This window comes from Lissotriton helveticus, chromosome 4_1 (genome assembly GCF_964261635.1).
Source record: "Lissotriton helveticus chromosome 4_1, aLisHel1.1, whole genome shotgun sequence".
NCBI classification, from domain to species: Eukaryota; Metazoa; Chordata; class Amphibia; order Caudata; family Salamandridae; genus Lissotriton; species Lissotriton helveticus.
Window position 1 is genome coordinate 1,818,407,141 of NC_136063.1, and position 25,285 is coordinate 1,818,432,425.

Consider the following 25,285-nt stretch of genomic DNA (forward strand, 5'->3'; position numbering starts at 1 on the left):
GGGAGGTAGAGGTTTTGATGTTAAAGTGTCCGTGTGCTGCTGTTGGCAGGCTTCGGCGTTAAGGTTCTAGCTATCCATTCGGGAGAGATTGGTTGAGGATGAGGTCATTGAGCTGCTTTTTGAATTTTAAGTAGGAGGGATTCGTCCTGATAAAGACTGGTATGGAGTTCCAGATTTTGGGTGCATTTTCTGTGAAGGATCGAGATGCAGTTTTTTGTTTGCGAGTTTTAGGAGGGATAAGGAGTAGAGTTTTGGTTCTCTTAAGGCTTCTTGTCTGACCCGCCTTCTGGAGTTTGGCGGACAGGTAGGTGGGTTTCCCTGTGTGCCGCGCTTTGTGCATGAGGCAGGCAGATCTGAAGTTGGCGCGCATTTTGATTGGAAGCCATTTTAATTATTTGAATGCAGGCGCGACGTGTTTGTATTTCTTTACTCCGGTGACCATTCTTGCTGCTGTGATCAGAGTTGATCTGAGGGGAGTTAGGTGAGATTTTGCTGATCCTGTGAGGGTTGCAATACTGTAGTCCAGTCTCGACAGCACCAGGGATTGAGTACACTTCTCTCATATAAAATATCTTTACTTACAAAACATAAAACTGGAAACAAATAGAACTTTTTGGACTGTTACTAAAAACATGCCTCCTAAATAGGCTGCCAAGAGGGAACCTTCTCATGAAGGGGAATCCAGTTGGTAAAGAACAGGCACCTCAAGGATCTGTCCTAGGAGGGTATGATTTGGGTTTCTCAGGGGTTAGGGACAAGTATGCGGCCAATTCATCCTGTGGAGTAAGGGTAGGAGAGGTGGGAGAGGTTTGGGACGTAGAGGGAGTGTCAGCGTGTCTGTTGCTTTTGCAGTCATATGTGGTTCTGGTGTATGTAGTGTATGTTTGGGTGTACATTTCTTAGCAGGTGTATGTTTGGTTTGGGTTTGGTGGGTGTTGTTTTGCATGTGTGTTTGGTGGTATTATTTTGCACGTAGGTCTGCTTGTGTATGAGGGTGCTGGTTTAGATGAGTGTGCTGTTGTGGGGGTTGGTGTGTTTGTGGTGCGTGTGGGTATATGTTTTGCAGTTACATGTGGGTTTGGTGCATGTTTGGATGTGTGTGGTTTCGCAGGTGTTTTGTATTTGGGTGAATGTGTGTGTTTGTGTTTGGTTGGAAGTGTTTGGCATGTAGGTGTGCATTTGGATGATGGTGCTGTTGAGGTGGTTGGTGTGGCAGTGGTGCTTGTGGATGTGGTGGTGCTTGTGGGTGCGGTGATGGTTGTGATGCTTGTGGGTTTGGTGCTGGTTGTGGTACTTGTGGGTGTGGTGGTGGTTATGATACTTGTGGATGTACTGGTGGTGGTAGCTGTGGTGCTTTTGGGTGTGCTGGTGGTTGTGGGTGTGGTGATGGTTGTGGTGCTTGTGGGTGTACTGGTGGTTGTGGGTGTGGTGGTGGTGTAGTGCTGGTATTGGTTATTGTGGTGGTGGTTATGGGTGTGGTGGTGGTTGTGAGTGCAGTGTCATTAGTGTCTGTTTGTTGTTTGTGTGTTTGCTAGTGTTTCTTTGTGTGTTTGTGCTTATGTGGGTGTGTGAGTGCGCTATTTGTGTTGTTTTGCATGTGTGTTTGGTGGTATTATTTTGCACGTAGGTCTGCTTGTGTATGAGGGTGCTGGTTTAGATGAGTGTGCTGTTGTGGGGGTTGGTGTGTTTGTGGTGCGTGTGGGTATATGTTTTGCAGTTACATGTGGGTTTGGTGCATGTTTGGATGTGTGTGGTTTCGCAGGTGTTTTGTATTTGGGTGAATGTGTGTGTTTGTGTTTGGTTGGAAGTGTTTGGCATGTAGGTGTGCATTTGGATGATGGTGCTGTTGAGGTGGTTGGTGTGGCAGTGGTGCTTGTGGATGTGGTGGTGCTTGTGGGTGCGGTGATGGTTGTGAGGCTTGTGGGTTTGGTGCTGGTTGTGGTACTTGTGGGTGTGGTGGTGGTTATGATACTTGTGGATGTACTGGTGGTGGTAGCTGTGGTGCTTTTGGGTGTGCTGGTGGTTGTGGGTGTGGTGATGGTTGTGGTGCTTGTGGGTGTACTGGTGGTTGTGGGTGTGGTGGTGGTGTAGTGCTGGTATTGGTTATTGTGGTGGTGGTTATGGGTGTGGTGGTGGTTGTGAGTGCAGTGTCATTAGTGTCTGTTTGTTGTTTGTGTGTTTGCTAGTGTTTCTTTGTGTGTTTGTGCTTATGTGGGTGTGTGAGTGCGCTATTTGTGTGTGTTGGAGTGGGTGACTGCAAAGAAGTGAGTGTGCTTGGGATAGGTGTGGGACTTTGGAAATGGCATGAGGAAGGACCCGAATTAGGGCACAAGGCTGGGCAGGTTGGAAGACTGCCGTCAATGAGGAGGCTAATCTGGTAAATGATTTCTGCCGGCCAGGCATAAAAATATGCTACCATTTGTTGCATTTGGCAACTAAGGCCCCGAACAGCATTCAGGAGTGTAGTCTGGACTACAGAGATGCTTCATAAGAGGTCAATAGCCTCTTTATTCAGAGCAGCTATGGGAACTGGGCAGGGGGTACAGTACCTGTAGCGAAAGGAAGGAGATCCCAGCTCTTATATGGAGGTGGGTTTGGCCAAATGGAAGGGTGCAAGAGGGAGGGTGGAGATGGGTATCTGGGTGGCGGACAAGGATGCAAGTGGTAGAGTTCCTTTTAGGGACCGCCTCCACTAGGGACTGCTGGCTTATGGAGGCCTCTGAAGATGATGAAGATGAGCTGGTGGCCTCTGTTGAAGTCCCCTCACCCTCCATGCCAATGTGTTCATCTGTGTCTTTGTCTCAGCACCCGAAGCAGAGTGACCAGCTGCTTCCCCACTTTTGTTGCCACTGTGACCTTCACCTGCTCCTGAAGATGCTGAAGATATACATATATAAACTTCATTGTATCTGTGTAAATAGAACCAATCATGAAGTTCTTTCTCAAAACATGTTCACATTTATCAGAATTCACCTGCTTCAAGTTTGTCTAACTCTGGTTAATTTTTATAATTATCTCCTACATGTAGGGAACATCTTCAGAAACCATTTGGTCACAGTTTAGTAATTTCCATATGTAGCACTTATATCATTTATGATCTTTTCTTTTCAGCTTTTTCAATTCTCTCCAGGAACTGTTCAACACCTCCGAATGGTTCTTATTGTTGTATTGAATAGTGAACCTTTGTTACAAAACATCTTAAAAAGCAAAACTGCCTTTGTACTGTAGGTACAAATTGGTACAATATCACAGTAAATATTTCACCCACGGATTCATATAAAAGTTTTTAAATTAAAAATAGAAAAGCAAATCACAATATGCAACAGATTAAACTTTTTGAATTTCTACAATTTCCTCATGAGCCTTGAGTTGGGCCTGATTTGGGGATTTTCAGCTGGGATACTCCATCATATATTACACAGAGCATTTCATCAGTTAAAGTCCCCTTAATTATCCTATTTTTTTCAGCATTGATCTATCATCTGGACATAACAATGACAATTTTTAACAGGTGGTGGGGTATGTGTTACGCTGCCACCTATATGTACGCATTCCTGTGTTTTAAAAAAAAATTTATATTAAAATGTTTTTTCCTAAAACAGACTGGCTTACATGCACATTTGTGAAGGAATAAGACATCATGCAAATCTGTCACTTCATCCATCAATTAAAATGTATTTTTGATGCAAAACATATTCTGATTCAAATTTAAACTTTTTCACTGGGAGTTTTTTTCTGTTCTCCTCTTTTCTATTGTTTTCCCTTTTTTCTTTCTTTCCTTCAAGGGAGTCCAAAACCTTATGTGATTTGTGACACATGTATTTATAATTGCAGAATCTTTTTGACGCTCAGTGAACAATTCTGTCCTGATGATGACCGCGTAATTGAACAGCGGTTGAAACGCCGTTGACGCATATGTGGCCAATAATCTTTAGAGGACACATCATTTTTGTATATGTTGTATCTTCACTGTAACATATTTGTTGTCTGCCACCTGTCTGGTTTTTGTGATGTATTGTTTTGTATACCAGCGAGTATTTATCTGAGCGTGCTTGTTTTTCTTGAATTATGTATTTATAATACATTTGTGATATTTTTCTAAAGAATTTTGCTGACTGTTTAGTTTATCTGACATATGGTTTCCCTTTATTTTTTTTTATTTTCTTTCCCCCTTTTTTCTTATAAATGTAAATTTGTTTGTAGTAACCAATGTGTGATTAGATAACAATTGTTGCTTATCAATTGTCCCCTGAACTGTTGTTAGGAATATAATCTCACAACTAGCGCCACAAAACAGCAGACAACTACACCCAGGACACAACGAATCTGATAACCTCTTCAAATAAAATAAAAAAAACACTTTCCTATACCACCGACCTCCGGCAGCCACCTCTTCTTCCTCCGTCCTCCTTCCCAGGAAGCACACAGCCTCCCAGAATCCCCTGACCAATCACAACGCTGCCTTGCCTTACGGCAGCGTTGTGATTGGTCTGAGTGCCGTAGTTCAGTGCTTAGAGCTGTAGTTCAGTACTCAGACAGAGGCTGGCAGGCTGTGCATGTTCTCCAAGCTGGTCTGTGATACAGCCTGCGTGGAGAACATGCGGAATGTGCATGATGCTTTGGCCTACCAGAAACGCCCAGCCAAAGCGCAAAGCGTCATGCTCACTTTAGGTGCTGCCACCACTCTCCCCCCTGTGATGCAAGGAGCCCAGCCCCGCCCCCCAGCTTCAGCTGCAAGCTGAATACAGAAAAAAATTGACAATAATGCACATTATTATCATTTTATTTTTTTATTCACACTGGGTCAATAGTCTAAAGAGATCTCAAACCAGGGAAATGCAGAAAAATAGGAAATGAGGGAAAGAGAAGGAAGGTGTCAGCATCTCAGAAGCTCGGGCAAGAGTCTTCTTTTTGACAAGGGAATGAGTGTTAGCCTAAGCCACACTCAACAAAGGATCAGAAGAAAGCATAGAAGTCTCAACCACTCAAAGTTCAAATGAAAGAGTTAAGAGCTCAGACACTGTGAACACTAGATATTAACACAATAATCTCCTAAACAACACCTCTCTGTTCACATCATCAGAGGTTCCATTGTCCTTTTCCATTCTCACTTTGTAAGCTGCAACATTTACGAAATGTCCCACACTGAACATGGGAACAACATCGTCCATAGTCACCTAAGTCATGTTGCAACACTGCCGATTAGGACCCTTCAGTTAACGCTCAAGCTCTCCATGTTCCTTGTCAAGGTCTCCTTCTGACCCTCTCTCTATCGATAGTACAGTGTTGTATCTATTCTCAAGTAATAAACCACGTGAATGCACCTGCAAGGAAAAAGGCATGCAAGCAGAAAATGGAAAGCAGTATTTTATGCAGAATGAAGCACAAGCCTAGTCAGGACAACTTGAAGTTTTAAATCAGTGGTGCACATTTAATATACGTGTGCATGTACAGACATAAAAGAATGTAAAATGTCAGTACATTTAATTCATATTACATGTGCCATAGATTAAATCTTGAACACATGTGTATGAGTGTGCCTAAGAGCTACAGTTGAAACATTAGTGCACACATTACATGAATCATTTTAATTTCTAAAATGAATACAATTTCAACAGATGAGGAGGGTTTATTTATCATGTCTTCAAAAAATATATCATTTAATACCATGAAGGCACATAGTACATGTATGAATTCTTCAGTGAATGCACTTCAATAATGATGTCAAGTGCAACACTTTACATTAATGTCATTAGGTCACACTGGAAACATGTATTAAGTGCGCGTTTATGTTTTGCATTTGTGACATACTTCGTGCAGGTCTTTCAGCTTCAAGGAACCCTATGACAAAAGAATATGATAAAGAAAACAAAATGTGTGTTGTTTGATCATTGCTACTATTTGCTTTGTTTCTACATCAACTTATTTTATGCAAGGTTTTCATTTGAACTATCTTTATTCTTGGTTTCTATTAAATATTGTCTTGCTAATAAATATTGCTGAACTATTAAATGGCTTCTTCTTTTTATTTAGTGTGCCACATTTCAGTATCACGCAAAATCTACCTGATGGCTGTTGGTGCTAACCCAGCACAAGGCAATTTAAAACTAAGCTACAGGCCTTTTAAAAAAAATAATAATAATAGGTATTGGACCCGGCCCTTTTTGCAGGGTTAACTCCACACTTTTTGCCTCCCTCCTGTATTTTTCTGATCCTCTCTTTGTTGGCTTTAGGACTCTGGGCACTTTACAACTGCTAATCAGTGCTGAAGTGCATGTGCTTTCTCCTTTAAACATGGGATGGTTGGTTTACACCTGTTTGGCATAATTAATGTTCCTCTGAGTCCCTTGTACAGTGGTATACCATCATCATCATCATCATCAAAATTACTTTATTCGGTATACCATATATCCAAGACCTGTACATTCAAAATGCTACTGGTGGGCCTGTACCGCTGCTTGCGCCACCCATAGAAGCAGCCTTTCAAACCGGTCTCAGGCCTGCCACTGCGGGGCCTGTGTGCACAGTATACTACCACAGTGACCTGACATTTAATGTTACTTGCCAAGCCTGATGCTCCCCTTTTACTACATATAGGTTGCCCCTAAGGTAGGCCCGAAGTAGCTATTTGTGCCTTTATTGTGTGGCATGTCCTGGTAGCGACAAATGTCTGTACATGCACACGTTTGGTTTCTCACTGCTCTGAGGCCTACTCCTCTCATAGGCTAACATTGGGAGTTCCCTCAAAAGTCTTTAAGTGGTAATTTCTTATTTGAAAGGAATAGCGTTGCCACGTTTGGAATGTTTGGAAAAGTGCTCATAAATCCTGCTTATTGGTGTAGGAGGATTTTTCAGTACTATTGTCGAAGTGCCACTTCGAGAAAGTTGGTAATTTCTCTGTACCTAGGACTCGCTGTGCTTTGCAGCCTGACTCCAATCCACGTCTGGGCTACACTTTGTGCATACTTTCCAGAGAGCCATCACACAAGGAGATTGGGTGTTACAGGGCTGCATCTGTTTACTCGGCCTGGAGAGAGGGAGGTGGGGTGTACTTACATTTGAATAGGCTGTGTCTTGACCTCATACAAAGAGCTTGTTTACCCCCTACTGTACATCTGGAGCCAGAGCTGGGTTGATAGGGGTATTGTGCAGTGGCGGCTGCTATTTAAGGTTGGTGGGTGAAAGGGGGAGGGAATGAAAATAAAATTAAACAATGACTTACCTGTGTGCCGCCACCGCCTCTTGGTCCACTTAGCCCGCTTCCAGGACTCCAGGGCAAGAAGCAGGAACAGGAAGCGCTCGGGCTTCCAGGCTCCCCTAAGCCAATTACAATGCTGCAATGCAGCGTTGTTATTGGTATGAGCACCGTGTGTAAGCGCTCAGACGGGCACAGGGTGCCTGTGTATGTTCCTCACCCAGACTGTAATGCATTCTGGGTGGAGAACATGCAAAGTGGGCATGAAGGTTTGGCTGGCCCAAAAACGTCAGGCCAAACGATCATGCGCACTCAAGAGATAGCGAACCACTCCTCCGTAAGAGCCCAGCCTGCCCCGTCCCTACCCAGCTGAGCAACAAGGGAAAAATAAAATGATAATAACAATGAGTTGTCATTTTATTTTTTATTTTTTGACCTGCTCAGTGGGGCAATTCTCTTCCGCCTCAGCGGAGGATCCGCCCCTGGTGTTGTGCATTTCTAAGTTTCTTTTGAAATTGCCTCCACATCAAAGACATTTTGAGTTTAAGTACAAGGGCTCTGACCCCATGATTTTAAACACTGCATGGGACTTGTAACCAAACGCTGTGGGCTCTACATGCTGCACATTCAATCAATCAATCAGGGTTGATAAAGCACAACTACTCACCCCTGCTGGTCTCAAGGCACTGGGGAGAGGAGGGTGGATCTGTTGAGTGCTGGGGTCATCCGAGGAGCCAGGTCTTGAGGTCCTTCCTGAATTGGGGTAGTGTGGGAGCTTGCCGGAGGTTGAGGGGGAGTTCATTCCGGACCTTGGCTGCGAGGTAGGAGAAGGACCTTCCACCTGTTCTGGTCCTGTGGATGCTAGGGACGGAGGCCAGAGCAAGGTCAGCTGATCGGAGGTGTCTTTTGGGTGAGTGGAAGGAGAGGCGGTTGTTCAAGTATATTGGTCCGGTGTTGTGCTGAGCCTTGTATGTGAGGGTGAGGAGGTTATTCCTCTTTTGACTCGTAACCAGTGGAGATTGCGGAGTTGTTGGGTGATGTGACTGAGAAGGGGATGTCGAGGATCAGTCTGGCTTCGGCGTTCTGGACGGTTTGGAGTTTGCAAAGGACTTTCTTGTTGATTCCAGCGTAGAGGATATTACCGTAGTCCAGTTTGCTGCTGATGAGAGCATTGAATCTGAAGGGATCCATCCGAACATCTTTCACAGCATCCAGAGGGTGTTGAAGCAGGTTGAGGAGATGACGTTGATCTGGCGGTTCATTGGGAGTGATGAGTCTAGTATGATGCTGAGGTTTTGTGCATGGTCCATCGGGGTGGGGAGATTTTGGAGGGGAAGGGGCCTCCAGGAGTTGACCCATGTGGAGGGGGTGGAGCTGAGGATGAGGACTTCTGTTTTCTTTGAGTTGAGTTTCAGGCAGCTGTTCTTAATCCAGGTGGTGATGACTTTCATCCCTTCTTGGAAGTTGCGTTTGGTAATGTTGGATTCATTGGTGAGGGAGAGGATGAGCTGGGTGTCATTGGCGTAAGAGACAATGTTGACCCCGTGGTTCCTGATGACGGTTGCGAGGGAGGCCATGTAGACATTGAAGAGGGTGGGTCTGAGGGAGGAGCCCTGGGGCACACCACAGTTGGTTTCTGTCGATTCCGAGAGGTAGGAAGGCAGTCTGACCCGCTGAGTTCTGCCAGTGAGGAATGAGCATATCCAGTTGAGCACCTTGCCATGGATGCCGGTGTCATGGAGTCTGGTGGCTAGGGTGCACTGGGAAATGGTATTGAAGGTAGCCGAGAGGTCCAGGAGTATGAGGGTTGCCTTTGTCGAGGAGGGAGCGCATGTTGTCGGTGGCAGCGAGTAAGGCGGTCTCGGTGCTGTGGTTGCTGCGGAATCCAGTTTGTAAGATGTCCAGGACATTGTTAGCTTCAATTAAGTATGCTAGCTGGGTGTGTCATATAGTTACTGCTTATCTATAAACTGTGTTAAGTTAGCATGAGCTCATTAAATGTTTAAACGCCATTTTTTCCTTTTGCTGCTTCTTCACACGACACATAATTGTTGATTTAGCTTTCAGCCTAGAAGAGCGTTGTGATTTACATGAGAATAATATGTTATTGCTCTGATATCAGCTTTGCTTGGTAAACTATGTCTGTACAGTGAGTGCTGAAGCTTCAAGGATAACTCGACACAGAATTGTTGTGAGGTCTGATCTCCGCACCTTCATAGACATAACATAAGTGCAGCTCTTGCCAAATTCTGGCTTTAGGCGCGTTTTATATTGCTTTGCTTAGAGAACACATACACACTTGATGCGGTTCGCATGCAGAGAGCTGGTGGAAGCTGATGTGATCTCTTCATAATAGGATCTTGAGGTTTGGGGCCGCCCAGCTAAAACCCAAATAGACCTTCTAAGATATTAATATAATATGCTAGTTAGGGAGGGTGACAATTAGGCGTTATTAACCTTTATTCATTACAGTATTTTAGCATGCTGTCACCTTTTGCTTTCTATGGACTAGTAACTATGCTGAAAACTTTGCTTCTGATAATATGTTTCCTTGCATTATCTAAGATACTGTGTTTGAGAAGACGGCATTAGTAAATAAATATTTCAAATGTGCACGTGTCCTCATTTACTCCACGTTCTGGTTTGAAATAATTGTATAACGAAAGAGTGCTCATGTGTTCCACGTGACCTGAGGTATCGTAAGTTCATGTTCTGGTTTGTCTAAACATTGGGAGTTTGTTATGACCAATGAGACACTGTAGCTAGCCTGGTAAGGGGATTTTGGGTACTGAGGTGAGTTTTGGGCCACCCTAATTCGCCGAGTTTCCAAATCTCTATGCACAGTTCTGTAGGAGAACGGAATTCCCGCTACATGGCGCCCATTCGTTGGTGGTCTTATATCATGACACTCGAGTAGTATATCATTCAAACCTGTCGTTTCCGGAAAACGGTGGTGTCGGACAAAACCTACCTATTTTTGAAATAGGTCTTTTCAAGCTTAAATCTTTCTAAAACGGTTTCCTTGAATTACTACCCAGTTGTGCTTCAAAGTTTACTTTGTTTTTCCAAGGTCCTGTGCAGTCATGGCCCAGCCTGTGGACATTCCGCAGCATAGTCGAATTGCTGTGCGCAATCATTTGCAGACTTATAATGTACCCGTTGAAGGCTTGGCTGTGATTTTGGTGGTGAGTGCGGAAGCAGCTTACCCGTACAAACTCTTTTATTCGTGGGTGACATTTCCGGCTGTGGACGCTAATTCTGGTGTGTTCCACACTTACACTCCCTCACCTGTACCGGCTGAATATACTCCGTACAGGGCACAGGAAGTACCTATTGATACTTGGCAGCATCGCGTTTGGTTTGGTGGCGCCCTACCCCATACTCTAACTGCTCCGAGGTTAGGTCCTTTGTCCATTCCAGGCGCTAATTGGCCTGTTTTGGCTGGATTTACTCCTCACCCTCAGCACGGCAATTGTGCCCTTGCAGAAATTAGTAGACTACATGTAGTCTCTATTGCTGTGATTCGTGCTTTGGTGCAATACATAAAAGGTCCATAGGTCGCACGCTACTCCACCATTCCAGCGGGTATACCCCAAGAGCATCATGGTAAATGCAGTATTCTCAAAGCGGGTGTGCTTTTCAAAAGATCCGAAGTGTAAATGCAAAGTTGCAGACCAACTCTGGACACCGGTGTTTCAGGATTATTGTCCTTCATCAGCAGAGTGTAGGTAGATATTCAGGGGTTGCTGTGCAGGCTGCCAAAGTGTTCTCAGGTCTGGTACCTCTCCGGGCGCGTAGGGCGTTACTTGAGCTCGTCAGCTCAAAGGCTCGAGGGAGCCGTAATAAAGTAAAAGGTCCATAGGTCGCACGCTACTCCACCATTCCAGCGGGTATACCCCAAGAGCATCATGGTAAATGCAGTATTCTCAAAGCGGGTGTGCTTTTCAAAAGTTCCGAAGTGTAAATGCAAAGTTGCAGGCCAACTCTGGACACCGGTGTTTCAGGATTATTGTCCTTCATCAGCAGAGTGTAGGAAGATATTCAGGGGTTGCTGTGCAGGCTGCCAAAGTGTCCTCAGGTCTGGTACCTCTCCGGGCGCGTAGGGCGTTACCTGAGCTCGTCAGATCAAAGGCTCGAGGGAGCCGTAATAAAGTAAAAGGTCCATAGGTCGCACGCTACTCCACCATTCCAGCGGGTATACCCCAAGAGCATCATGGTAAATGCAGTATTCTCAAAGCGGGTGTGATTTTCAAAAGTTCCGAAGTGTAAATGCCAAGTTGCAGGCCAACTCTGGACACCGGTGTTTCAGGATTATTGTCCTTCATCAGCAGAGTGTAGGAAGATATTCAGGGGTTGCTGTGCAGGCTGCCAAAGTGTTCTCAGGTCTGGTACCTCTCCGGGCACGTAGGGCGTTACCTGAGCTCGTCAGCTCAAAGGCTCGAGGGAGCCGTAAAGTAAAAGGTCCATAGGTCACACGCTACTCCACCATTCCAGCGGGTATACCCCAAGAGCATCATGGTAAATGCAGTATTCTCAAAGCGGGTGTGCTTTTCAAAAGTTCCGAAGTGTAAATGCAAAGTTGCAGGCCAACTCTGGACACCGGTGTTTCAGGATTATTGTCCTTCATCAGCAGAGTGTAGGAAGATATTCAGGGGTTGCTGTGCAGGCTGCCAGAGTGTTCTCAGGTCTGGTACCTCTCCGGGCGCGTAGGGCGTTACCTGAGCTCGTCAGCTCAAAGGCTCGAGGGAGCCGTAATAAAGTAAAAGGTCCATAGGTCGCACGCTACTCCACCATTCCAGCGGGTATACCCCAAGAGCATCATGGTAAATGCAGTATTCTCAAAGCGGGTGTGCTTTTCAAAAGTTCCGAAGTGTAAATGCAAAGTTGCAGGCCAACTCTGGACACCGGTGTTTCAGGATTATTGTCCTTCATCAGCAGAGTGTAGGAAGAAATTCAGGGGTTGCTGTGCAGGCTGCCAAAGTGTTCTCAGGTCTGGTACCTCTCCGGGCGCGTAGGGCGTTACCTGAGCGCGTCAGCTCAAAGGCTCGAGGGAGCCGTAATAACGTAAAAGGTCCATAGGTCGCACGCTACTCCACCATTCCAGCGGGTATACCCCAAGAGCATCATGGTAAATGCAGTATTCTCAAAGCGGGTGTGCTTTTCAAAAGTTCCGAAGCGTAAATGCAAAGTTGCAGGCCAACTCTGGACACCGGTGTTTCAGGATTATTGTCCTTCATCAGCAGAGTGTAGGAAGATATTCAGGGGTTGCTGTGCAGGCTGCCAAAGTGTTCTCAGGTCTGGTACCTCTCCGGGCGCGTAGGGCGTTACCTGAGCTCGTCAGCTCATAGGCTCGAGGGAGCCGTAATAAAGTAAAAGGTCCATAGGTCGCATGCTACTCCACCATTCCAGTGGGTATACCCCAAGAGCATCATGGTAAATGCAGTATTCTCAAAGCGGGTGTGCTTTTCAAAAGTTCCGAAGTGTAAATGCAAAGTTGCAGGCCAACTCTGGACACCGGTGTTTCAGGATTATTGTCCTTCATCAGCAGAGTGTAGGAAGATATTCAGGGGTTGCTGTGCAGGCTGCCAAAGTGTTCTCAGGTCTGGTACCTCTCCGGGCGCGTAGGGCGTTACCTGAGCTCGTCAGCTCAAAGGCTCAAGGGAGCCGTAATAAAGTAAAAGGTCCATAGGTCGCACGCTACTCCACCATTCCAGCGGGTATACCCCAAGAGCATCATGGTAAATGCAGTATTCTCAAAGCGGGTGTGCTTTTCAAAAGTTCCGAAGTGTAAATGCAAAGTTGCAGGCCAACTCTGGACATCAGTGTTTCAGGATTATTGTCCTTCATCAGCAGAGTGTAGGAAGATATTCAGGGGTTGCTGTGCAGGCTGCCAAAGTGTTCTCAGGTCTGGTACCTCTCCGGGCGCGTAGGGCGTTACCTGAGCTCGTCAGCTCAAAGGCTCGAGGAAGCCGTAATAAAGTAAAAGGTCCATAGGTCTTCCTACACTCTGCTGATGAAGGACAATAATCTTGAAACACCGGTGTCCAGAGTTGGCTAGCATTACACTTCGGAACTTTTGAATAAGCGCACCCGCTTTGAGAAAACTGCATTTACCATGATGCTCTTGGGGTATACACGCTGAAATGGTGGAGTAGCGTGCGACCTATGGACCCTTTACTTAAATACGGCTCCCTCGAGACTTTGAGCTGACGAGCTCAGGTAACGCCCTACGCGCCTGGAGAGGTACCAGACCTGAGAACACTGTGGCAGCCTGCACAGCAACCCCTGTAAATCTTCCTACACTCTGCTGATGAAGGACAATAATCCTGAAACACCGGTGTCCAGAGTTGGCTAGCATTACACTTCGGAACTTTTGAATAAGCGCACCCGCTTTGAGAAAACTGCATTTACCATGATGCTCTTGGGGTATACACGCTGGAATGGTGGAGTAGCGTGCGACCTATGGACCCTTTACTTAAATACGGCTCCCTCGAGCCTTTGAGCTGACGAGCTCAGGTAACGCCCTACGCGCCTGGAGAGGTACCAGACCTGAGAACACTGTGGCAGCCTGCACAGCAACCCCTGTAAATCTTCCTACACTCTGCTGATGAAGGACAATAATCCTGAAACACCGGTGTCCGGAGTTGGCTAGCATTACACTTCGGAACTTTTGAATAAGCGCACCCGCTTTGAGAAAACTGCATTTACCATGATGCTCTTGGGGTATACATGCTGGAATGGTGGAGTAGCGTGCGACCTATGGACCCTTTACTTAAATACGGCTCCCTCGAGCCTTTGAGCTGACGAGCTCAGGTAACGCCCTACGCGCCTGGAGAGGTACCAGACCTGAGAACACTGTGGCAGCCTGCACAGCAACCCCTGTAAATCTTCCTACACTTTGCTGATGAAGGACAATAATCCTGAAACACCGGTGTCCAGAGATGGCTAGCATTACACTTCGGAACTTTTGAATAAGGGCACCCGCTTTGAGAAAACTGCATTTACCATGATGCTCTTGGGGTATACACGCTGGAATGGTGGAGTAGCGTGCGACCTATGGACCCTTTACTTAAATACGGCTCCCTCGAGCCTTTGAGCTGACGAGCTCAGGTAACTCCCTACGCGCCTGGAGAGGTACCAGACCTGAGAATACTGTGGCAGCCTGCACAGCAACCACTGTAAATCTTCCTACACTCTGCTGATGAAGGACAATAATCCTGAAACACCGGTGTCCAGAGTTGGCTAGCATTACACTTCGGAACTTTTGAATAAGCGCACCCGCTTTGAGAAAACTGCATTTACCATGATGCTCTTGGGGTATACACGCTGGAATGGTGGAGTAGCGTGCGACCTATGGACCCTTTACTTAAATACGGCTCCCTCGAGCCTTTGAGCTGACGAGCTCAGGTAACGCCCTACGCGCCTGGAGAGGTACCAGACCTGAGAACACTGTGGCAGCCTGCACAGCAACCCCTGTAAATCTTCCTACACTCTGCTGATGAAGGACAATAATCCTGAAACACCGGTGTCCAGAGTTGGCTAGCATTACACTTCGGAACTTTTGAATAAGCGCACCCGCTTTGAGAAAACTGCATTTACCATGATGCTCTTGGGGTATACACGCTGGAATGGTGGAGTAGCGTGCGACCTATGGACCCTTTACTTAAATACGGCTCCCTCGAGCCTTTGAACTAACGAGCTCAGGTAACGCCCTACGCGCCTGGAGAGGTACCAGACCTGAGAACACTGTGGCAGCCTGCACAGCAACCCCTGTAAATCTTCCTACACTCTGCTGATGAAGGACAATAATCCTGAAACACCGGTGTCCAGAGTTGGCTAGCATTACACTTCGGAACTTTTGAATAAGCGCACCCGCTTTGAGAAAACTGCATTTTCCATGATGCTCTTGGGGTATACACGCTGGAATGGTGGAGTAGCGTGCGACCTATGGACCCTTTACTTAAATACGGCTCCCTCGAGCCTTTGAGCTGACGAGCTCAGGTAACGCCCTACGCGCCTGGAGAGGTACCAGACCTGAGAACACTGTGGCAGCCTGCACAGCAAACCCTGTAATTCTTCCTACACTCTGCTGATGAAGGACAATAATCCTGAAACACTGGTGTCCAGAGTTGGCTAGCATTACACTTCGGAACTTTTGAATAAGCGCACCCGCTTTGAGAAAACTGCATTTACCATGATGCTCTTGGGGTATACACGCTGGAATGGTGGAGTAGCGTGCGACCTATGGACCCTTTACTTAAATACGGCTCCCTCGAGCCTTTGAGCTGACGAGCTCAGGTAACGCCCTACGCGCCTGGAGAGGTGCGGCGCTTCCGGCCGGACAGGGCGGTTTGAAGCTCAGTCCCGTGATGGTCAATGCTGTGATGGGCAAGCATCCCCAGGAAAAGGATGATTTTCCTTTCTGGCTTGCCGAGAATTTTGACCAGCTGGAAGCTGTATTTCCTAATACAACTCCTAGTGACAAACACAGGATTTTAACGATTAGTTTACCAAAGGATTTAGCTCCTGAAATCGGTGACTGTGAAACCTGGGGAAAAACATTTGCGGCGGTCTATGCGAGGTGTTATGGCACTCCGTCTATGGCTGTCCTGCCTACGATCATTAAACGTATTCAAGATGATCACGGACCGGAGGCAGCGGTTGAGTTGGGTATTCGCCTGTGTGGCTCCTTTGATATAGTTTGCGATCTCATTCTTGCTAATGTCAAGGGGGATGCAGTGAACTTTCAGGTAGCTAATGCTTTGGAGGTGATTCCCGATGCGATAAACCCAGACAGTTGGCGAGGATAATTGTGGCAGCTTATAAATCAGTGGGTCGCAATAGCAAGGGTCTAAAGCCTTTTTCTGTCAAAGAGAAAAAGCAACCCCAAGGGCAGGCTTCAGAAACGGAAGTACAGCCCAAGTCCAAAAAACAAAATTGGCCTAAAAAACAGAAACAGGGTAAGCAACAGCAACAACAGCAGACACAAGAATCTCGTCCTGCGTCTCCAATGCCTGCGCAAACAGAACGTGTTTATGACTTGCGTGAGCGCGCAACGATTAAATCGCCTGATCGATTTCAGGTTTCTGATCAACGCTCTCCTCGTTCCTTTCAGGACTCATCGGCCCGAAGACCGGTGGTGGAGGAGGCGGAAGAGGACGGGGTGGTCAGCAAGGACGTGACCAGCCCCGCCACACAGACGGTGCAGGAAAGCAGGACGGCTCAACGCCGAAGAGACCGCAGTTTGCCAAAAAGAAAGTTGCGGCTTTAACAGAGCATCGATATGCCACAGATAGTGAGAACGCGGCTTCGGAATCTGACACGGGCTCTGACCTTGCTGGACAGCGCGGCAGAGATTACCATTGTGAGAGAGGCCCTGCGTCCACTACTGAAGGTGACAGCGACTGACATTTATGTTGTGATAGAAACAGCTGATACAAGAGTTGCTCCCCCTGATAGACTTTATGAAATTGTCCTGTTAATCAAAGGTGACATACAACGTACCATAAAAGGGGTATTTTGGGAAAATCTTTCATCTACGTATGACATTTTACTTTCGGAGGCTGACTGGCCCCCACCTTTTGTGCTCGCAGCACCGCGAGGGGAGGAGGTAATCCTCCCGAGTTTCGCGAACACAGTCTCGAAAGAGCATGCGCTGCATTTTGCAGAAGAGTGGGCTAAGGCTCTAGCGCCGGCTGTGTACCTCAACCAATGTGGTTGGGATAAATTGTCCCCATGCCACGAGATTCCTTTACGGTCTCAGCCGCAGCCTCAACCACAATATCCCATACGGCGTGAAGCCAAGGCTTCCGTCGCGGCAATCCTTGAACAATTGGAATATCAGGGAGTAATTGAAACATGTGTGTCACCGATGAATAACCCTCTTTTTACTGTGACCAAACCTGATGGTTCATATCGTTTGGTATTGGATTACCGGCATTTAAACTCGCATTGCCGTAACTGTGCAGTACAGAATACACACGGCTCTGCTCTTGTGGATAGTCTTGTGCGTTAGCGTTTTAAGACCACGCTTGACATTTCCAACGGTTTTTATGCCCATCGATTGGATGGTCTTAGTTCCCAATGGACCAGCTTTACTTGCGCCGGGGTCCAAAAACAATTTCGGCGTCTCCCAATGGGCTATAAGAATAGTCCTGGGATTTTCACCGCCCGCATAGTCTCTCTCTTAGAGAGGATCGACCCAGATGCATGCTCGTATGTGGATGACATATATCTCACAGACGACGAAATTTGGGAGCATCTGTGTCGAGTCAACAGCATAATTTGTAACTTTGCAGACATGGGTTACAAATTTAACTTTGTGAAATCGCACATTGCAGAGTACACAGTGTTGTTCTTGGGCTATGATCTCAACAACGAAGGTAGAGGTTTGGCTCCTCACTTCCTGGAGAAATGCGCACAGTTGCGCGCTCCTACAACACTGAAGAAATTACAGTCTTTGCTGGGTTTTTTAAATTTCGGGAGAACTTACATTCCGGAATATGCCCAGCGTATCAAGCCTTTGTATGCTTTGATACAACCAACTTTTACCAAAACATGCTGGCTGCCTGAGCATTTTGCAATCTTTGCAGGCTGATCTGCTCGCTTCTAAATTCTTACTGACCCGTGATAACCACACTAACCTGGTGATAAGAATCATTCCTGGGACGGTGGGTTTCACGTACCTAACTTTTAATGAAGGTGACACAGTACCTATTGCTTACAAGTCACACTTGTACACTTCGGCTGAATTGCGATTTTCCACTGTGGAGAAAGTTTTAACGGCTGTGCAGATGGCGATTCTTAAGGAACGTGCTCTGTAACAGGGGAAACGCATGTTGGTTGTTACACCGTGTCCTCATTTGGAGGCAGTTACGAAAGCCAGTGTACCAAATTCTAAAGCTTTGCACCCTCGGTGGATTCAATGGGCTGCTTCCTTGACGTCCACGGATGTCACGTTTATTTTTGATGCCTCATTACGGTCGCAGGAGTACTTGCAGTATGAATTCGTTCATCCTGCTCTTCTAGCTATGCGACCTTTGGAGGACTTCCATTGCATCATATTCACTGATGGTTCGGCGCAGGTTGCGTATGGCTCTAAACACGCCTACGTTTCCGCATGCGCCATTGTGGTTGGTGCCATGGTGAACGATGAGTTCAAGTCCAGAGTAGTGCACACGCAGACTCTAGGGGACTGCACCGCCCAATTGGCAGAGCTTTGTGCTCTTTTACTTGCGTTGGAGTACGCTGATCCTGGTGTGACTACTCTTATTGTAAGTGATTCTTACTACTGTGTCCAGTCTTACAATGAGAACTTGTTCTTTTGGATTCAGAATGATTTTCGTGATTCCAAGGGTAGCACAATAAAACAGAAGATGATCTGGGTTCGAGTGGCTGAGCTTAAGGCTGAGTTGCCGCTCGTGTTTGTGATTCATACTCTCGGCCATCAGCGTGTGGGAGTCCACGCTGTCGGTAACTCGCTTGCTGATGAAGCGGCGAAGTCAGCGGTATCTACATATCTAGTTGCAGCAGTTACACGATCCAAAATTAAGATTGATGATGACATCTTGGCGGCTGTTGCTGCCACTGAGAAGGGAGTTAAACATCCTACAGGGTTCCCTTCGCAGTACACATACCACTTAAGTCCCGAAAAGGTTCCTTTTGTAAAAATTCCTGAAGTTGGAGAACGTTTGATTCCCAACTCGGATCGCAGGGCTACGTTGATTACAGCGGCACATGAAGGTGTGGCGTCTGCGCATGCGGGCGTCTCAGCCACTGTAGCTCAATTACAAAAACGTTTCTGGTGGCGGGGACTGTACAAACAGACGCGAGACTATGTCCTTCAATGTGACATTTGCCAGCAGATTAAACCTTCAACTGCTGCGTTGTGTTTATTTAGATCACTAGGTTGTGTTTATTTAGATCACTGCGGTCCTTTTTCCTCTGATACTGCGTATAAGTACATCTTAGTAGCAGTTGATTCATGCACACGCTTTGTGTGGGTATGGCCTCATCGCAGCGCTGATTCACGCACTGTCATAAGAGATTTGCGTGTCTTTGTAGGGATTTTTGCCTGTTGTACCTTCCATTCGGATCAGTGTCCGGCTTTTGCCTCTAAGGCGTATAAGGATGCCATGACTTTGATGGGGGTCCAAGTCAAGTTTTTGTCTCCCTACAGACCTGAGGGTAATAGTGTAGTGGAGCAAATGAACTGTGACTTAAAGCACTCATTGACAGCCCGAGTTATAGGCACTGGCAGAAACTGGCTGGCCCACCTCAATGGCATGCAGCGTGCACTTAATAATCTCCCTAGAAGGTCTCTGGGTGGGCGGACCCCGTACTAAATGCTCTTTGGCATCAAGATGTACCTCCCTGACCTTGATGGTCTAGACTGCATGGCTCGCGCCACTACCTTTGACGTAGATGAACATTGCAATGTTTTACAGGATCTACAAAAGACCAGAGACAGTCTTGCATAGGAACATTTCCCCTCCACATCGGATGATGCATTGCAGATCCCGGTAGTTGGCTGGCTACCCCAAGTTGGAGAACTGGTTCGAGAGAAGATCGATAACAAGAAAGAATTTGGACCTTCCTATCGAGCTCCGGTTCCAGTCCTTGGAGTGAAGGGCACAAGAACTGTCATTTTACCGCCCCTTCCAGGTCATAAGGAAAACAGGTTTATCTCCATTGACAATGTCAAGATACACAGAGTGGCCGATTCTTCTTAGTATGACACCGGCAGTTTCCTGTCCAACCATTGTGAGAAATTCTGTCTTGGCCACTGCTTCTAATCCTGAACAAGAAGTGGCCATTGAGTTACCTGCAATTTCCAGTCCTTTATTAAGTACTTTGCCTGGTACAGACCATAATGACATTGATTACACTTACCCCACTGACTTATCTATGCCTGACCTGCAAACACGTTTGGCCACAGAATCCAGATTTTCATTTGACACTGTTTCAAACGCCTCAAAGAAGCCCTCCTGGTTTGCAGTTTATGCCAGCTTATTTAAAAAACATTTTTTGATTCCCCCTTGGACATATATTTGGCTAGTGCTTTTTTCAATTTACCTTTTTATGTCAATTGGGTTTGTGTTTTATTTTTTTCGAATTGTCAATGGACATTATGTCAAAGAAAGAACTTGCATTCGACATCTCAATGGAACTTTGGCCCCACTTTCCTCATCGCATTCTGCACACAGACTGAAAAGAGACTTGACATTTGTTAACATCACTGCTTGGCCTGTCCTTGATGGGATAGTGTGGGATGCAGTTAGATTTCAAATTCATGGCCCTACAGAGGTTGTTAATGTCCCTAATGTGCTTAGAGTTAACATGGGGGATGTAGTGAAACAAAACATACGTTCTGATGATTGGGATGTTCAGGCCGTAGAAAGTTTGTTTTCTGATTTGAAATACTATGCTGCCTTTGATGCTGAAGATTTGTACTTAGAATCTGCTAATTATGGTGATTTATTTTGCTTTCAACATTTTGGCAATCACTTCTTACATAAAACTACTTCCAGAAGGAATACTGTAAATTATACGCAATGGGAGCATTGCCCAGCTCCTAAACAAGGCAGTTCAAGTACTTTTTTTTAAAAGTACACGTATTTTACCAACTTCAATCAGTCTAATCCCCAGTACTTTTATTTTAAAATGACACAGAAGCCAATGTCCAAGGTTAGACTTACCGATACCAAATTATTGTACTCGAAGTCCTTTCTTGATCAGCTGGCTGTTGGCGGTTATGAATTGTGGAAGGAAATTATTGACCTTAAATCGGTTTGGGGTTCTAAAAGCTGGCAGGTACAAGGCACAGAGGCTTTGCACCGAGCATGCCTCATCCCAAATCACATGTTTTTTCTGAATTCTACTATTTCACAAACAACATGCTTTGGATTGGCTACTTCTAAAAAATTAAATAGTCCTACCATCCCTGAATTAGAAGAATATTCTGGCTGGAACAATTTTACTCAGTTTTTCATTAGGGACTTACTGACCCTATTGCTAAATTCATCCTTTAACATATCCAGTATGTATCCAAAGGGTTGGCTGATGTGGCAGAGAAGTGCTGATTCATGCCAGCATCGTTTTTTGGGTTTGTCTGATGGCTTTAAACAGTTCAGACCTGATCCGCGATTTGATTCTGACCATTCTGTCACAACTTATTTGGTAGGAAAATTATGTCAAAATTGGCTGAAACATTCTACCTTGGCTACGGTTAAGCTGCATCTATCCAAGCTGAATGAAGATGTGGATTTAAATGATTTCATAAAAGGCCCGGCTAGTGGTAGATCAAAAAGATGGATATATGCTATTTACAATGAAATCTGGAAGACATCACAGATTGAGGCGGCGACTCGCCTTAGAGCTATTGATCAAGCTAACCTAGAAAAAGTGCTTGCTGTGGTAGATAATAGTATAAACATGCTTTCTTCCCGCATTTACACATTAGATAATATTGTGTCTTCTGTAGTGGATATTGTGCAGGATGAAGTGTCTGTATTGTACCATGGTCAAAATCAATTGCGTTCTATCATGCAATTTGCGTGGACCCTACAGACGCTGAAGCCTGGCAAGGTGCCGTGGACCTACATGAATGTGTCCTCTCTCTTTGCCCCTTTTAATTTAACTGACAAGCAGCGCTTGCTTTCCATGCGCGATGCGTCTTTTTAAATGTTGCATATTGAAAGGTTGGAATCCTTGCCTTTCTCTGTGGCAGAGGCCACTGCTGCAACGTGGCTTATCCACGGTTTGATAACTTTACCATTTGCTTTATATAAATTTACAAATTGTATGCGTTATGTTGTTCTAGGTCGATATGAACCATTAGGTAATGCATTTCTTCATGAGGTCTAGTCCCTCCCATTTACTTATAGATGTTTAAAGGACGGACAAGAAGTTTATCTGAATGGGGAGGTGTGTACAGAGACACCGGATCACTCCTTAATGTGCAGACACATTCAATTGCACGGTTCTTGTAACCAGGACCGGCCAAATTTAGCCTGTGTTTTGAAAGGAACTCCAGTTCCCGCAATCATCCCCACTTTTACTTTACTGGCAAACTGCAGTTATTTACTTTTAAATAATGAAGATTGTTGTGGGTTAATTAAAGGTGTTGCTTATGTGGTGACTGTATCTGAACGTGTGGTTTGCTGCAAAAATGTACTTTACCCACCCCCGCATGGGAAAGGGGATGTTTACATCTGGCCGCGCATCCCAACCTTGACAGCGGAGTTCAATGGCATGAGTAGAATAAGAGCTCTTTTGTCCCAAAAAGAAGTGGCCTTGAGTTCGGCTCGAGAAACATTTGTGCTTCACATAGCTAACACCCACACAGAGGTTCAGGCCCTTTTAAACACTTATTTGCTGTTGCATTTCAGCGAACTGGTTCATTCAATCTTTAACGCGTCCTCCACGACTGGGCTCGTGCACTTTTTTAAGATAGTTAGCAGCGGTCTCGTGACTTCATTTGAGAAAATATTTGGGGTCATTCCTGCTTTCTTCCATTCTATTTTTTCAAGTCTGTTTGGTGGATTCCCGGTTTTGCTGGCACTGGCGGCAGGCGTTCTGGTGATATTATGCTTTATAAAAAATGGATGCCCTTCGTGTGCAAGAAGCCGCGCAGTCCCTGCTCGCACTTTTTCGCAACAGGATGCTTGAATACTATGGCACACTGCCACTTGCGACTTTAAGCACGGCATATGGATTATCGTTTCGATTTTCCTATTTTACATGTGTCCAGACTGTGTTTCATTGCCTGAGCTGTGATTTTGACTGGTCCCTTGATTTGTGTCTCTGCAAGACGGTATCTCCTGACGTCGATTTTAATCAGCTGATGGGTCCCATCGTTACTCAAGAGTTGGTTTGTTCTGGCGAAAGGATTATGGCCTTGGCAGCGATGCATGGACTAATGGGTCATTGGAACATACTCGCAGCAGCGCAAGATTTCTTGGCACAGAGCTTTCTTGAGAACCCACCGAGTTGTCCTCTGATGGTGATAGAGGCTCTGGTACTAGAAGAGCATGTATGCTCTTTCCCATTATTGAACTGGATGGCTGAACTGTTTTCGGATGAAGACGGTGATTTCATGTTGGAGGCTGTTGCTGCATATTTTGCATATTCGGTCTTGCCCTAAAAGCTTTCCGAGTTTCAGATCACGACCCCTTGTTTTCTACTGACATAACTTTTTGCAAATTTTGCTTGAATTTTCCACCTCCCAGACCTTTTGGCTTGAGTACAAGTGAACACTGTATTGACATTTTGGATTTTTTTAAATGAATCATGGAAATTTTTTTCCGTCAATTTTTAAATTATTATATTGCTCATCGTTCTTGAACTCTGCTTTCATGAGGAGGCCCTTATCTTATCTTATCTTATCCGTGCTTGGATAATGGGGGGTGTCATATAGTTACTGCTTATCTATAAACCGTGTTAAGTTAGCATGAGCTTATTAAATGTTTAAACGCCATTTTTCCTTTTGCTGCTTCTGCACACGACACATAATTGTTGATTTAGCTTTCAGCTTAGAAGAGCGTTGTGATTTACATGAGAATAATATGTTATTGCTCTGATATCAGCTTTGCTTGGTAAACTATGTCTGTACAGTGAGTGCTGAAGCTTCAAGGATAACTCGACACAGAATTGTTGTGAGGCCTGATCGCCGCACCTTCATAGACATAACATAAGTGCAGCTCCTGCCACATTCTGGCTTTAGGCGCATTTTATATTGCTTTGCTTAGAGAACACATACACACTTGATGCGGTTCGCATGCAGAGAGCTGGTGGAAGCTGATTTGATCTCTTCATACTAGGATCTTGAGGTATGGGGCCGCCCTGCTAAAACCCAAAGAGACCTTCTTAGATATTAATATAATAAGCTAGTTAAGGAGGGTGAGAATTAGGCGTTGTTAACCCCTATTCATTACAGTATTTTAGCATGCTGTCACCTTTTGCTTTCTATGGACTAGTAACTATGCTGATAACTTTGCTTCTGATAATATGTTTCCTTGTATTATCTAAGATACTGTGTTTGAGAAGACGGCATTAGTAAATAAATATTTCAAATGTGCACGTGTCCTCATTTACTCCACGTTCTGGTTTGAAATGATTGTATAACGAAAGAGTGGTCACGTGACCTGAGGTATCGTAAGTTCATGTTCTGGTTTGTCTAAACATTGGGAGTTTGTTATGACCAATGAGACACTGTAGCTAGCCTGGTAAGGGGATTTTGGGTACTGAGGTGAGTTTTGGGCCACCCTAATTCGCCGAGGTTCCAAATCTCTATGCACAGTTCTGTAGGAGAACGGAATTCCCGCTACAGGTGTTAACGGCCTTTTCAATGACCTTGGCTGCAAATGGAAGCATGGAGATGGGCCTGAGGTTTTTGAGGTCCATCTGATCTGCTGAGGTTTTTTTCATGTGGGGGTTCACTTCGGCGTGTTTCCAGTCATCGGGGAAGGTGACTGTCTCGAAGGAGCTCTTGACCGTCCGAAGTAGTTCGGGTGCAATGGCCGAGGCGGCTCTGTGGAAGATCTGATGTGGGCAGGAGTCTGAGGGTGCTGTGGAGTGGATGCTTTTCATGGGATTCAAAGTGTCTTCTGTCATGGGTAGGGTCAATTTGAGCAGGGGCTGTTGGGTGGCATCGCATGTAGGGGGAGCTGGAGGGGTGCGGAGGTCTTGGTTGTCGAGTTGTTGCACATCATCTTGATCTTGTGGTGGAAGAAGGTACTGACTCTGTTACAGAAGTCTTGGGAGGGTTGGACGATGATGGCGACGAGCTCTGTGGAGTTGTGAGCATTGGTGAGGATTCTGTCTTGGAGGGATTTCTTCATTGTGGATTTTTATGAGATGCTGGTGTGAGGTGGTGGCTGCTTTGTAGGTGACATCTGTTTCCGTGGTGTTGTTGTTCGTCCATGTCTTTTTGAGTCATCTGCAGGAGCATCTTCATTCTTGGAGTGCAGTGGTGAACCAGCTTGCTTTCTTGATGTGCCTTCCCTTGGCTTTCATGAGGGGGCAAGTTTATCGGCACAGTTTGTGATCCAGCGGTCGAGCTTGCGTGCTGCGGTGTTTCCTCTGGCGTAG